At 43.6% G+C, this 12,967-nt stretch overlaps 1 protein-coding gene across 1 annotated transcript in view; it reads left to right on the top strand.

Moving 5' to 3' along the window:
- Positions 1-12,967, top strand: part of Pah (phenylalanine hydroxylase) — a 60,678-nt gene that overhangs the window by 7,518 nt on the left and 40,193 nt on the right. The window lies entirely within an intron of this gene.

Here is a 12,967-nt window from a genome sequence, read left to right as displayed (position 1 = left end):
TCCAAGTACATTACTGAGAATTTCCAGAGGGCTCCAAAGAACTTCAGTGCCTGGGGTGAGCCCAGCGGGACTGCACGTGTTACCCACCCAGGGCCCTGCCCAGTCAGTCCTCTCCTACCTGGCACCCCTCAAATGGATCACTCTCTTTCTGTGTCCCCAAAGCAGGCTCCCCTGCACTTGCACCATGGATATGGGTTGCTCACTGTGCCCCTTCCTGTCCGGCCCTGAGCATGGTATCTCTGGGCAGGGCACTTTTGTCTCCACCTTCTTTATAGCCCAGTAGAATTTTATATGCACTAATTGTTCAAGTGAGAACAAAATTAAACTTAAATATGAGGAAAGGAAAGAATCATTTCACTGTTTTGCCATGGATTTTAAAGGGAATATTTAACCTTGCACTCTTTTTTTTTTTTTTTTTTTTGGTTTTTCGCCGGTACCAGGAACCGAACTCACGACCTTGCGCTTGCCAAGCAGGCGCTTTTGCCGCTTAGCTAAATCCCCAGCCCAACCTTGCACTCTTTAATAAAGTTCAATCTAGGGATGACTGTCTAAGTGAGTGGAGAGTAGACAGAAGAATTCCAAATAATTTCAATGGATACTCCCTCCTCCAGGAAGGAGAATGTAACTCCTGCTCCTACAGTGTAGGCTTTGAATAGATTACCTTCCAAAGGGTACAGCAAGGAAGGGGACGAAGGGGTCACGTTACTGTGGAGGAAAAAGGTAAAAGAAAAGTCTTTAAAAATAATTAAACCTGGCTTTTCGAAGCCAAAGGGTGGGTAAATGCCTGACTGAAAGTAAGCAAGGTGTATAGACACAGACAGGGCCCTTACCGAGTGATAAACTATTGTTAAGAATGTATCTTTGTATCATTAGACAGCTAATCACGTTTTCTCCCAGTGAGGTTACCCCTTATACCTAAGTCAGAGTTAATAGATTAAGTAATAGTAAACGGACCAGATGTTTACAATCTAATAAATAAACAATCAGTACTGTAACTCAATTTCCACAGCTGGATGAAATGCTCCCACGAGGTGTGTGTGCATGCATGTGCGCACACACGTGTGTGTGTGTGTGTGTGTGTGTGTGAGCACTCTGGGTGAATTCTTTGGAGCATCCTCTAAGAGCTCACCTGCCCAAGTCACTGAGAGAGTTCTTATACCCATTTTATGGAGAAGAAGCCAGAGACCGCTGTCCTGGTTGATTAATGAAGGGTGGTTTTTAGTGTGCATAGATTTTTTTCCCCAGATATATTTCAAGAGTTGCTTTAGAAATTGCACAGGCCAGCACAGCTCTTACACACTTATTAACATCCTGGTAAAACTCCGAGTTAAAATATAAGCACCCAAAGTGCTGAGCTAAGGGAAAGAAACAAATTCTAGTATTTGTGGAACCATGTTATATGATAAGCCAAGCACGTAATATTTTCAGTTAATTGAGAATGTGGATTCTTTTCCACATTTTTTATGAGCGCAAATTGATTATATAGACTCATGGCTTTCTTTTCGGCAGATCTGTAGATCTGCGTTAAGCTTGAGGGTCTCATTTAATAGATGAGAAAAGGGAAGTGCTAGGAGGCTGGACAGCTGCCTTAAGATCACTCAGGTAATGTGCAGTGCAGATGGGTTTGAACCCTGGACCTCAGATTCCAGAGCCTGGGATCTCCCTGTGGTATTTGATACCTCTGCCCAGCACAGCTGTGTCGGCACCACACTCCTGAATCAGGAGTGTGGGAAAACACATACAAAGTCCTGGTCCCAATCTTCCATTCTTATGCGTGTGTTTGGGTGTGTGTGGGTGTGTGTGGGTGTGTGTGGGTGTGTGCGGGTGTGTGGGTGTGTGTTTGTCTCATGTATTCTTTCTTTTCCTTCCTTCCTCCTCTCCTTCCCTCTTTCCTTTCCTTCTTCTTCCTTTCCTTCCTTCTGAATTAAAAAATGCACCACAGGACAGGAAAGCTAGCCGCTCACATTTCCAGTGCTCATTATCAACCACTGCGAACACATCGACCAATTCCCTGTCATTTTTTTTCCTGCATGATTATGGATTCAAAATTGACAAATTGACACGTTGTTTCTTAAGACAAAAAATTAGAATGCGGAAGATAAAGCTCGAGTCCTTCCTGATCTTCTCCCAGTGCTGGTCTTCCCACACACTGCCTGGCTAAGGCCACACTGCGATGAGTTCAGCATAGCGCCCTCCACTCCCTGCAGACACGGTGGGGATGCTGGCGAGGGTCCTACCCTGCGCGTCATCTGGTAGCCCCGTGCTCGCTCAAGATCCCGACCCGGGGGAGCCAGGGCTGTGGCTTTGACTTCAGTTCCTTATCTGTAAAATGGGAATAAAATCATGTCTGCTTCACAGAGTAATTCAGAGGATTAAACCACTCAATTCATAAAAAAAAACCCGAAAGCCAATTACTTATTAACTGCTCAGTAAGAATTGCTATATATTTTTATGAATGCGATATTTTGAGATAAATGCATATTGATACACACGTCACACGTGTAACATTTAACTTCTAAAGTACAGTTCTTAATATGATTGTATCATATTTTATTTGTCCACCCCATTATGTTTGGTATGCAGGGTGATTCCCGTGCTGTGTAGTCACAGACAATTCTACAGTATTTACTTTTGTACTATTTTTTAGTGTGTAATATGAAAAGGTTTTTCGGGGTTATCTACCTGGCAATGGAATTGCTGATCCTAAGGTGGACATTTTAGTTTTAATAACTTTTTTTTTTTGGTACTGGGAATTGAACTTATGACCTCACACTTGCCAGGCAAGTGCTTGTGCCACTGAGCTATACCCCCAGTCCTGAGCAGTTTTGTTTTAATAGAAACTTCTATGTCTCTTCAAATGTCATCTAACAATTTGTAATGCTGGTAGTTCAGTATAGGAATACTCATTCCTCTATTCTTTTAAGCACATATATTATTAATTTTAATCCTGAACAATATATTGGGTTAGATGTGATTTGTTTTAATTGTTAATTTCCCTGATTATTAGTGAGACAGGGGTGTCATTTCACATTTCACGGCATTAGATTTTTTTCTTTTATAAATTGTGAATTATTCACACAGAATATCATTTCTCATTTTTTTGCAAATTTATCTTTTTCTTACTGACTTTTGACATTTTGTACAATCTGCATTCTATTATGTATCTGGATCTGTATTTTTTCTTGAATTTTTCAATAATATTCTTGGCCAGGTATGGTGGAGCATGTCTGTAATATCAGCACTTGGGAGGCTGAGGCGGGAGGATCTCTGCAAATCTGAGGTCAGCCTGGACTACATATCGAGAGCCTGTCTCAAACAAACAAAGAAGGAAACACACATTCTACTGTTGTCTCTGACCCCCCATCAAGAACGAGAACGGCTGTGCTAAGCTTTTGCCAACGCAGGGCTGGTCTTTTGTCAGGAACTGTGCTTACCAGTCTACCTGAGCCACACTTGGCATGGTGTGAAGGTGGTAAGTGGTGCTACCCCACCTACACAGGAGGCAACGGAAGCTCAGCATGGTGAGAAGCTTGCTTAAGATACACAACCAGTGTGCAGAACAGCAGAAATTGACCTGGGTCTATGATTTTCAAACCCCTAGGCTTGCCATTTTTATCTGAGAAAAACCAATTGATTTTTGAGAGAGCAGAACAATACAACAAATCTGTACATGTGTCTTTGTAAAGAAGGTGATCTTTATACCGGACACGTTGGAATAAGGGGTTGGGATATGTTAGGAACCTGCGAATGTGCAAAGGTGTGAAAGATGTTAGAAGCGAAGGGCATTGAGAAGCCCTGCTTTAAAACATATACCTCCCCCTAAAAATATTCATAAGCACTTAGAACTGGCAGACCCCGGGACGGGCAGTTGGGGTGGAGCCATCAGACCCAAACCAAGCCCGCTGGCCGTCACAACACATTGTGTGTTTACATCTCTCTCGGTAGCTTCCGGAGCTGCTTGGGAAAGGCAGCATTGGGTGAAAATGACCAAACCTTTGACTTGTGTGATTTTGCTGAGTTCTGTTTCCTGCACTGAACAGAGTCTTTATACTGAGTGGCATCCCATCCCTTTGTTTAATTTTTAAATTTTGAGACAGGGTCTTGTTAAGTCGCTAAACTGTCCAGCCCAGGCTCAAACTCTCTTCCTGCTTCAGCTTCCTAGTAAATTGTGCAGTGGACACTAAATTTCTGGACCTGGCACAATGAAATTAGGGGAAATTAATGACAAACCAAACAAAAAATTCAAGCTATTCCTTAGGGCAATGTTTCTGAAACAGTATTCTAATCAACTGTATATTCTTCATATATGTCTTATCAGAAAAGAATTCTAAGAGTGACTTCTGTATTTACAGAGTCAAAATCACATGAACATGTCAAACCCAGAAATCCTGCAGGGAAGAAATCCACTCAGTGAGATCAGACTTAGCCTCGCCCGAATGCCTTTGACCATGAAACCTTCGAGAATGACCCTAGTATGTCCATGTCCCACTCAACTTACATCTGCTTAGAGTTATGAACTCTAAACTTCCAGTTATGGCCTAGGTTTGGGGCAGGGAGGAAGGGCACAGCTTTGGGTTTAAGAATCGACTGTCTAGAACCAAACTTTTGGACCCAAACCCCAGTTGCACCACCTAGTAGCTGGGTGGGTGGTCATAGGAAAATTATTCCACATCCTGGTGGCCTGGTTTCATTTAAAAAAAAAAAAGGTAATAAGAAGCCTATATTATACTGTTACTGTAAATGCCAAATGAATTAATTACAAAAATAATTAGTTAGGACAGTATTTGGCACACAGTTAGGATCCAGTAAATGTTAGTTCTGGTTACTTCTGTGTACTGTACCTGTAGAGGTTCAAGGAGAATGAAGGACTCCTTAAATCCTTGGCTATAGGAGGTGGGGACTCAAATATTCCAGTGTTTCAAGGTTGATGATGAAGATATAGCAGAACCCCAAACTACTAGGCTATCAACAGCCTACTGCTCCATAGATTATTCTCTCTATTCTTTGCGGTTTTGTAGTTCTTCTACTATTCTTGCACACTAGGGACTGAACCCAGGGGTATTCTACCACTGAGCTGCATCCCTCTTGCAGTGTTTTTTTTTTTTTTTTTTTTTTTAATTTTGAGACAGGGTCTCAATAAATGTCTCAGACTGGCCTTGAACTTGCAATCCTCTTGCCTCAGCCTCCTGAATAGCTGGGGTTACAGGTGTGAGCCACAGTGCCTGGCCCAACTCTCAATTTTTATGGATTTACTTAAGTATTTTCTGCAGCTTATTATATTTTTAGTCTCCACTAGTCTCGTGTCCCATGATTTCTTAGGAAAATTGTCTCCTGAGAGTTTTTACTGCAGGTGGCTTAGCCCTGAGCTATAAAATTAGAAGCAGGAAGATGTCAAGAGGAGGTCTTCCTCCCTCCTGCAGTGCTCCGCTCGTCATCTGTCCCTGTGTGCTCCTTGGAAGGGAACAAGCAAGGATATCGATATTCAGAGCTCTAGCTTCTGAGTCCATCTCAGAGGTACACAGGAGCCCTCAACAGCATGGTTTAACTGATAGAGACGCAGACCTTCAGGTTGAGCAAGCTGCCCAGGGCTGGGTGGGTAGCCCACTTTTGCATGACAGCGGTCTTTTGGAAACAAATGGAAAAATCACAATCTTTATTAGCAGAATCTACTTCTTGTGTCCTTCCCTTGCCCCTGTCAGACCCTACTTAGGAGAAGGGCGGTGGTGGAGAGAGCTGGATGGTCACCCTCTGCCCCATCCAATGGGCAATTACCATGCAGTATTTGCCAAGAGCTGCTAAGAGGAGTTCAGGGTTCTGTGAGCATCCTTCACCTGCACCTATGGTGCTGGAGGTCAGTGGGAGTTTCCTGGAGATGTGATGTCTCAGATGAAAACCTCAGGCGTGAACAGCAGGAGGTGGAAAAAGTCAATTCTAATGTGACTTAAGGTAGGAGAGAATGAACAGGCAGTCAGGTTATGAAATCCCTCACTCCTTTCCCATCCACCAGCCTCGGCGTTGCAGGGGGCGGAGGGGTCATCCAGGCAGCTACTCGCCATGTGCGACTGCAAGGCTTGGGCCTGAAGGACCTGTCTGTGACCCAGGACTTGGCAAGAGGGACTGGACAGAGATTCAGTCTCGAGGACCGCTTCCACCCCCTGGTCTCAGGTCCACGGCAGCCAGGAGCAGGAAGCTGTTTACCAAGAACCTGTCTTCCTTAATCAAAATATCACATTGACATTTCACCGGAGGAAAAATAATGTTTTATAACCCAAACGGCATTTTCATTTCATTTAAACACCACCATTATATGTAATGATATAAAGAACACCATGCAACTTACTTGCTTGAGAAATCACCCATCGTAGAACAGACTAAAGTCCGTGGGTCCTCAGAGGCAGCTATGAATCTGAATTCTACCTGTGTTGCTTTTCTGTATCCTTTTATACTTTTCTTTATATGCATATCCGTCACTGATACAATGCCAGAGATTTACAACCTCTTGATCTTCATAATATTCAAATCATATTGTAATCCTCTTGGAGGTTTTGGTTGCTTTTGTGATCTGTCTGTCCCGCTATATAGAGCTCTTGTTCCTCGTTTCCTCTCTGTTGCTGTGGGTGGTTATCCCACTTCCTGTTTGAGGACACCGAGTTGTCTACGCAAACTGCGTTGTGTTGAACATTTTGTCCCGGGGCCGTGACTTCATGGAGTGGGAGACCCTCCAGTGGAAATCTCGACCCAGGCATATTTGGGAACTTGCAGCACCTGCCACTTTCCTTTTGAAGTGCAATCTCATGTCGTGGCAGTGTAGACCGGGTGTGGTGGCTGATTGAAAGCACGTGGATTTAGGGGCTGGGGATTTAGCTCAGCGGCAAAAGCGCCTGCCTGGCAAGCGCAAGGTCGTGAGTTCGGATCCCGGTACCGGAGAAAAACCAAAAAAAAAAAAAAAAGAAACCACGTGGATTTAACACCAGAGGTAAGCTGCTACCCCGGCTGTCCCGAGGAAGGGGTCTTCCCTGGGTTGGAGGAGATCCAACCACCTGAGAGGCTGGGGAAAAAGGAATCTTCAGCGAGGGAGAGGAGTGAAAGGAGACGAAGTCCCAGGGGTCTCGGGGTGAGAGAAGGCCCAGCATTCCACTGGAATCTTCAGTGGCTCCTCCTCTGGGGTAGAGTGGCCATCTCAGGCTCCCTGTAGAATTTAACTGTGCTATTAAGGAACACTTTTTAATTCTCCTTAAGCTGCCATAGTGTCACTATCCTTATTTTAAACACAAATAATCAGAAGTTCAGGATGGCTAATTAGTGTATCCAAAGGCCGAGAAAAGCAGAACTGAATTGCAACCCAGGTTAGTTCCAAAACCCATGCTCTTCCCGCTACACCACTCTCCTCTTCCCATAGAATCATGGAAAAGGAGCACAGGGTCCCTCAGCTGGAGGTCAATTTAACATCAGAGGGTGTCTATCGTTAATAATGTAGTGAATATCTCAGAATAGCTAAGAGAGGATTCTACACATTCTCACTGTAAAGAGATGTTAGACATCTGGAGTGACAGATATGCTCATTATCCTCATTTGATCAGTCCACGGTGTATACACATATCAGAGCACCTCATGGCACTGCATAAATATGTATGGTTACTTGTCAAGGAACAGCAAGGCCGACCTTAGGGACTCCAGGAAGGCCAGCCCATTTGCCAGCAGGGTAAATTCTATAATGTCATCCACTTGCTTCCATTCCCTCTCTAAACAGATTCCTCTCAAGGTTGGGTAGAAGAGATTTCTGATCCATCCTTAGTAAAATAAATGAATCTTCTCACCTCACTCCACATTTACTGCTCCAGGGTCCTGATTTACCAAGGTTTTACACTGAGGTTTTTTATGCATCTGTCAACTTTGGACAAATCATGAAATCATTTTTTTTAGTACTCACATCTTTTTAATTTCTTCTGGCCTGGGGCAGTTTCTTAGCTTTTTTTTTTAATTTTAAAAGAGAATAAAAATTTAAAAAACATTATAAAAAATACACAAGTTCAAAACAAGATGATAGGAAATCAATAATGGTTGTTATATTGTATATTATCATTTTTGAGAAGCTTAACCTTACCTTATCTTAACTCCAAATCTTCCCTGACCTTTCTCAGATGTCTCTTGGAAGTAATATTAAAAATTCTCCTTTTGCTATCCTTCACCAAAGATGTGGGGAGTGGGTCTTGGTGGGTTTGTGAATCTGCACAGAGGTCTTGTTTACAGTAGAAATTTATTATTAAACCGTAGTTTTATTTATTTTTTCATACCGGGAATCAAACTCAGGACCTTGTGCTTGCCAGGCTGGTGCTTGTGCCACTGAGCTATATCCCCAGCCCTAAACTGTAGTTTTAACCAGGCTTAGAAATTAATTTCTAAAGCCTCTCTTAGCAATTAAGAGTTACTGGTTTCTAAGGATCTATAGCAATAGGCTGGGAAGCCTTCATAAGGAAATTGTGTGGCATATTTCAGGGTTAACTACTAACAAACTGATTCATATATGAGAGAAATAAAGAATCCTGCCAAAAGCTTAGTGCATACTTTACCAAAAACTTCTATCACATGTGACTTTGGGCAAGTAAGTAGAAGTTTCACATGATATTCTGATGCATTTAACTCTAGTCTTTTTGGGGAGTTCTAGACATAAGTGTTAAACATGTTTTGATTATTACATACCTATAGCCATCATGTTTTATCAAGTGGTGACCATTATAAACATTTAAGAAAGAAAGTCAAATGTTCATAGTAATAAATGTTTTTAGAAAAGGTGAACCATGACAAAAAAAGAGCAAGGAGGAAACAAAAATCACTCCTCAATCCAGTCCCTAGACTCTGCCACAGCTAACATACTTACTGAAGTTAGGCTGGTAAGCACTTTGCTTTATGAACGTTGCCACTTGGTTGCTAGTGGTCATATAATCTTCTGCTGAGAAATGACACTACAACTCACCTAAACATGCCCCTACGGTGGGGTACAGTTAGCTTAGAAACTGTGGTGAGAAGCTTCGTGAGCTTTTTCCATAATTTAAAGGTCTAGCATTAGAAAGACAGGGCCGCGGGGTACAAATCGTTTCATGGCTATCCCCAAAGCAAGACTGTTCCTCGGAAGTGGCTGTCCCCAGGGGTGGAGTGTGGGAGGCGAGCACTCTGAACCTATGGTCTGCCTGCCAGCACCCCGCCCGCCCTGGTACACCATCCCTGCACCTGTCCACCTCCTCAAACTGGCACAAATAAGTAAGTGTGCCAGAGGTGTGGCCACTCCTGGGTCTTGGTTTTGCTGTGGTCTCTGCTCTACCCAAAGCAGGGATTGGCTGTCTCTTCGAGATTGCAACACAGGTAAACAGTGAGCAAGGCTTACCCATGCTCTCTCGGCAAGAGCCAAGAAGGGTGACGTTGCTTTTTGCTGTGTTCAGAAAGTAACCACTGTTTACCAACGAACGCTTCAAAGGCGCCGCTGTCCCTCCAGCCTACCCTCCTCCAGCGTCTCTTTCTCCCTCTGGGGCGCTCGCCTTGGCTCACCTGGCCATAGATGTCGGGGTGTGTGGTCTGCAGATTGAACCCATGAATAGCGGCAGCACCCTGTGTCCCTGGGGTGAGAGGCAGGACCAGGAGGAAGAGACCGTGTGAAGTTAACTCTCCTTGTGTATCCTGTACCCAGGGGATTTTATTTTCTGTGTTTGACATAATAGTAATAATAAAGATAAGAGTGAACATTTGTGGAGTGCTCACTGTGTCCGCGGTCGGAAAGGAAGCCCGGTAATGTTAACAGATGACGTTAACATTAGGAAAATGTGCCTTCCTCCTCTGACTCTGACCGCAGAGCATCTTCCTGCCTGATTTTATCTCCTTTCTTTTTTTCTCATTCTTACATCCTCTTTAACCTCCCCAATACACTATGGGATGGCCACAGATGCGCAAAACTAGAAAGAGAGACATGAATGGCAAAGGCATCATCCCTGTCCCGACTCGTTCTCTTCACCCTCACCCTGCTTACAAGCAAGGCAGAAGGTCCACCTCTTCAACGACAAGGTCGACGAATTTCATTCTTTACCACTTTAGAAAATTTCATTCTTTACCTGAAATTCCGTTTTCAGGCCATTGTCTGCTCATCTAAATGCGGGGGCAACCCCGATAATCTATGTTAATGAAGTGAGGGCGGTACTGCCGGGCACTCTCCACAGTGAACAGGAATGCTGGAAAATCCGGGACTTTCTGGGTAGGTAGCAGACAACCAGCCAAGCATTTACATTTGAGGACCAAGTCAAGTCTAGAACTTTTTGTGTGACAAAGACCATAATAGCTAAAATAGTAACATCTAAAGATGTGAAAGCAGAGAATCAATAGGAAATAATTACTATTTCTGCATTTGTCTGGCATTTAGTAAAGTGGCTCCATAGCTCTGCATGGGCTGTGGCGTGGGTGTTTTGATGTTCAGGGTGAGGGTCCCTCCAAGAAGCCACCTAAAGACTACAGGTCGAACTCTCGACGATGTTGGGGCATCTTCACTGCACTTCCCAAGATTCCACTGAGTTATTCTGCTGAGCAACATTTGTTTTCTAGTCCATTTCTGTTTCTGAACCAACTTCAGGTGTCCAGATTTTGTAAGAAAGCCATGGTATCCCAGTATTAGAAATCAGTCCCAGACTCTGTCCCCTTCCCAGTCTCAGAAAGAGACCATCCACAGGTCGAATGAGACTTCTGAGTAACCTAGCGACATCATTATTATCAAGAGTAATATTTTAGGGAATGTGTTTGGACAAATTATTATGCAACCAGCCTTGTGCGTGCTACTCACTTTCTGGTGACTTTGCACCTAACACTCAGCAGGTTCCCAAACAGTGAAGTTGGGGGGCCTTGTTTCTAAAATGAAGAAACTCCTTGCTGTATTGGGGAAGACTGCATGCTCAGGTAGACCAGATGCTCATGTAGATGGGGAGAAGTTGCCTTTTCCTAAGAACATACTCCAAGTGTATTCCCTAAAAAAGAGTGAGACTGGCCAGGTGTGGTGGTGCACACCTGTAATCCCAGCATTCAGGAGGCTGAGACAGGAGGACTGCTGTGAGTTTGAGGCCTGCCTGAACTGCATAGTGAAACCCTATCTCAAAAAGGCAAAAAAACAAAACAACAACAAAAAAAAACAAAAAAAACCCCTTGGGACTATTTATGTTTGTTATTTTCCTACAGTTTTTGAGAGCATTTAAAAGAATTTGTGGAACAAAAAAAAATTGTGAAGGTATTTAAAATAGCCAAGGATAACATTAATTTAAGAAAAATCATATACAATAGAATTAACATCAATATTTAAACAAAATACTAAAAATAGGTTTATAATGGGAGAGATCACCTGAATCAATATTTCATAAAGGAAGAAATACAGATAGCCACTAGCCATATCCAAAATGTTTAGTCTCATCAACAATTAAATAAAAAACTGAGTAATCAGTTAGGGAGGGGCTTTTTTCACCTGCCAAAGAAAACTGAAAAATCCTGAATGATGAAAAGTGTGGGTATTTTGAAGAAAGTTAGAATAGATGTGTACGGCGTTTCTGGAGGAAAATAGGGACATATGTAAAGAACCCTTAAAGGGTAAGTAATTTGGCCCCCAGATATTTATCCTGGGAAGCACTGGGAACCAGTCAGGCAGGAAGGGATATATGTGTGTAGGGAAATATACACTAAGTATATATATCATGATGCTATTCATTGTATTTAGTGGCAAAAAATACAAAGCACCACTCACGTCCATCCCTAGAGTACTTGCGAAGTGATTATGGCAGACCCAGGTGGTGGACCACGGGGCAACCCTTAAGAAATGGTTCCACTGAGTGAAGCGTGGCTCATGCCAAAGTAGGCATACCCTGCGCATCTCTGCGTTCTGTATACCTCGCCTGACCCAGGACCTCTGATTTAAAGAGACTCTTCTGAGACACATGAGGGCTTCACTGGTGCCCTGCTCATCCCCTTGGGTTCTGAGATCTTCCTCTCGGCCACACAATGAATCATCCAAGTTGTGGTTAAAGGTGAGGGTGCTGTGAAGCGTGATGGACCTTTTCCCACTTTTTACTTGCAGATTTTTCTCAGATCTCTGGATAATTTTGGCCCTGTCAGAACAGCAGCTCTTCTTGCCCCCTCTGCACTCACCACATTAACACCCCGCCTGGGTTTCCACACCCTTCCTTCCTGACGTGTGTGGCTGGGTCAGTCAGATTCCCCGAAGTCCATCCTCCACATGGAAGTCAGATTGATCCTGTGGAGACTGGGAGATCATAGCGTTTCTCGGCTCCAACCCTTATCAAAACCCCTACTTCCTTCAGAATACAATCCACACTCCTCAAGACAACTTGTAGGTCTGGCCTCCGACATGATTTGATTTCTCCTGTGTTTTCCTCCTTGCCTTCTCTGCTGTGGTCATGCTGTCCACTGTCTCCTCTGCAGGCAGGCGCACCGCCGCTGCAGGAACATGGAAGTACAGCCCCCTCCCACCTCAGGACCTTGCGTCTCCTTCGCCACCTCCGAGCTGTGTGTCCCCTTTGCCATGTGCTTCCTTGTGTTTTCTCCTTATCTTTTCTCATTAGAAAACAATGCCTATTTGCCTTACCTCTTCTCTTTATTCTTTGTACTCCTCAATTTGCACATCAACTTTATAAACCAAAGGGCATCTTTGCCTTTTTGTTCACTCGCAGACCTCAAGCGACTTGAAAGCCGATTGGCAACTCCTGGTCTTGTATTTACTTGTTGAACAACTGAAATGAAAAGTGATTAAAAAGATATTAATAGTAGTTATCACAGCAGTTTTGCCGAGCATTTACCATATGCCCAACAGCGTGTATGTGTGTACCACCTTGTCTGGCGCTCCCCAGGAAATCATGAGACACCCAGTTACAGAAGGGGAAACCGAGGTTCAGAAACGTGGAAGTAAATAAAGTCTAACAGCCAATACTAC

This window comes from Chinchilla lanigera, unplaced genomic scaffold (genome assembly GCF_000276665.1).
Source record: "Chinchilla lanigera isolate Chin_1 unplaced genomic scaffold, ChiLan1.0 scaffold00004, whole genome shotgun sequence".
NCBI classification, from domain to species: Eukaryota; Metazoa; Chordata; class Mammalia; order Rodentia; family Chinchillidae; genus Chinchilla; species Chinchilla lanigera.
Note: the sequence above shows the minus strand (reverse complement) of the source record. Positions and strands in the feature narration are given on the sequence as shown.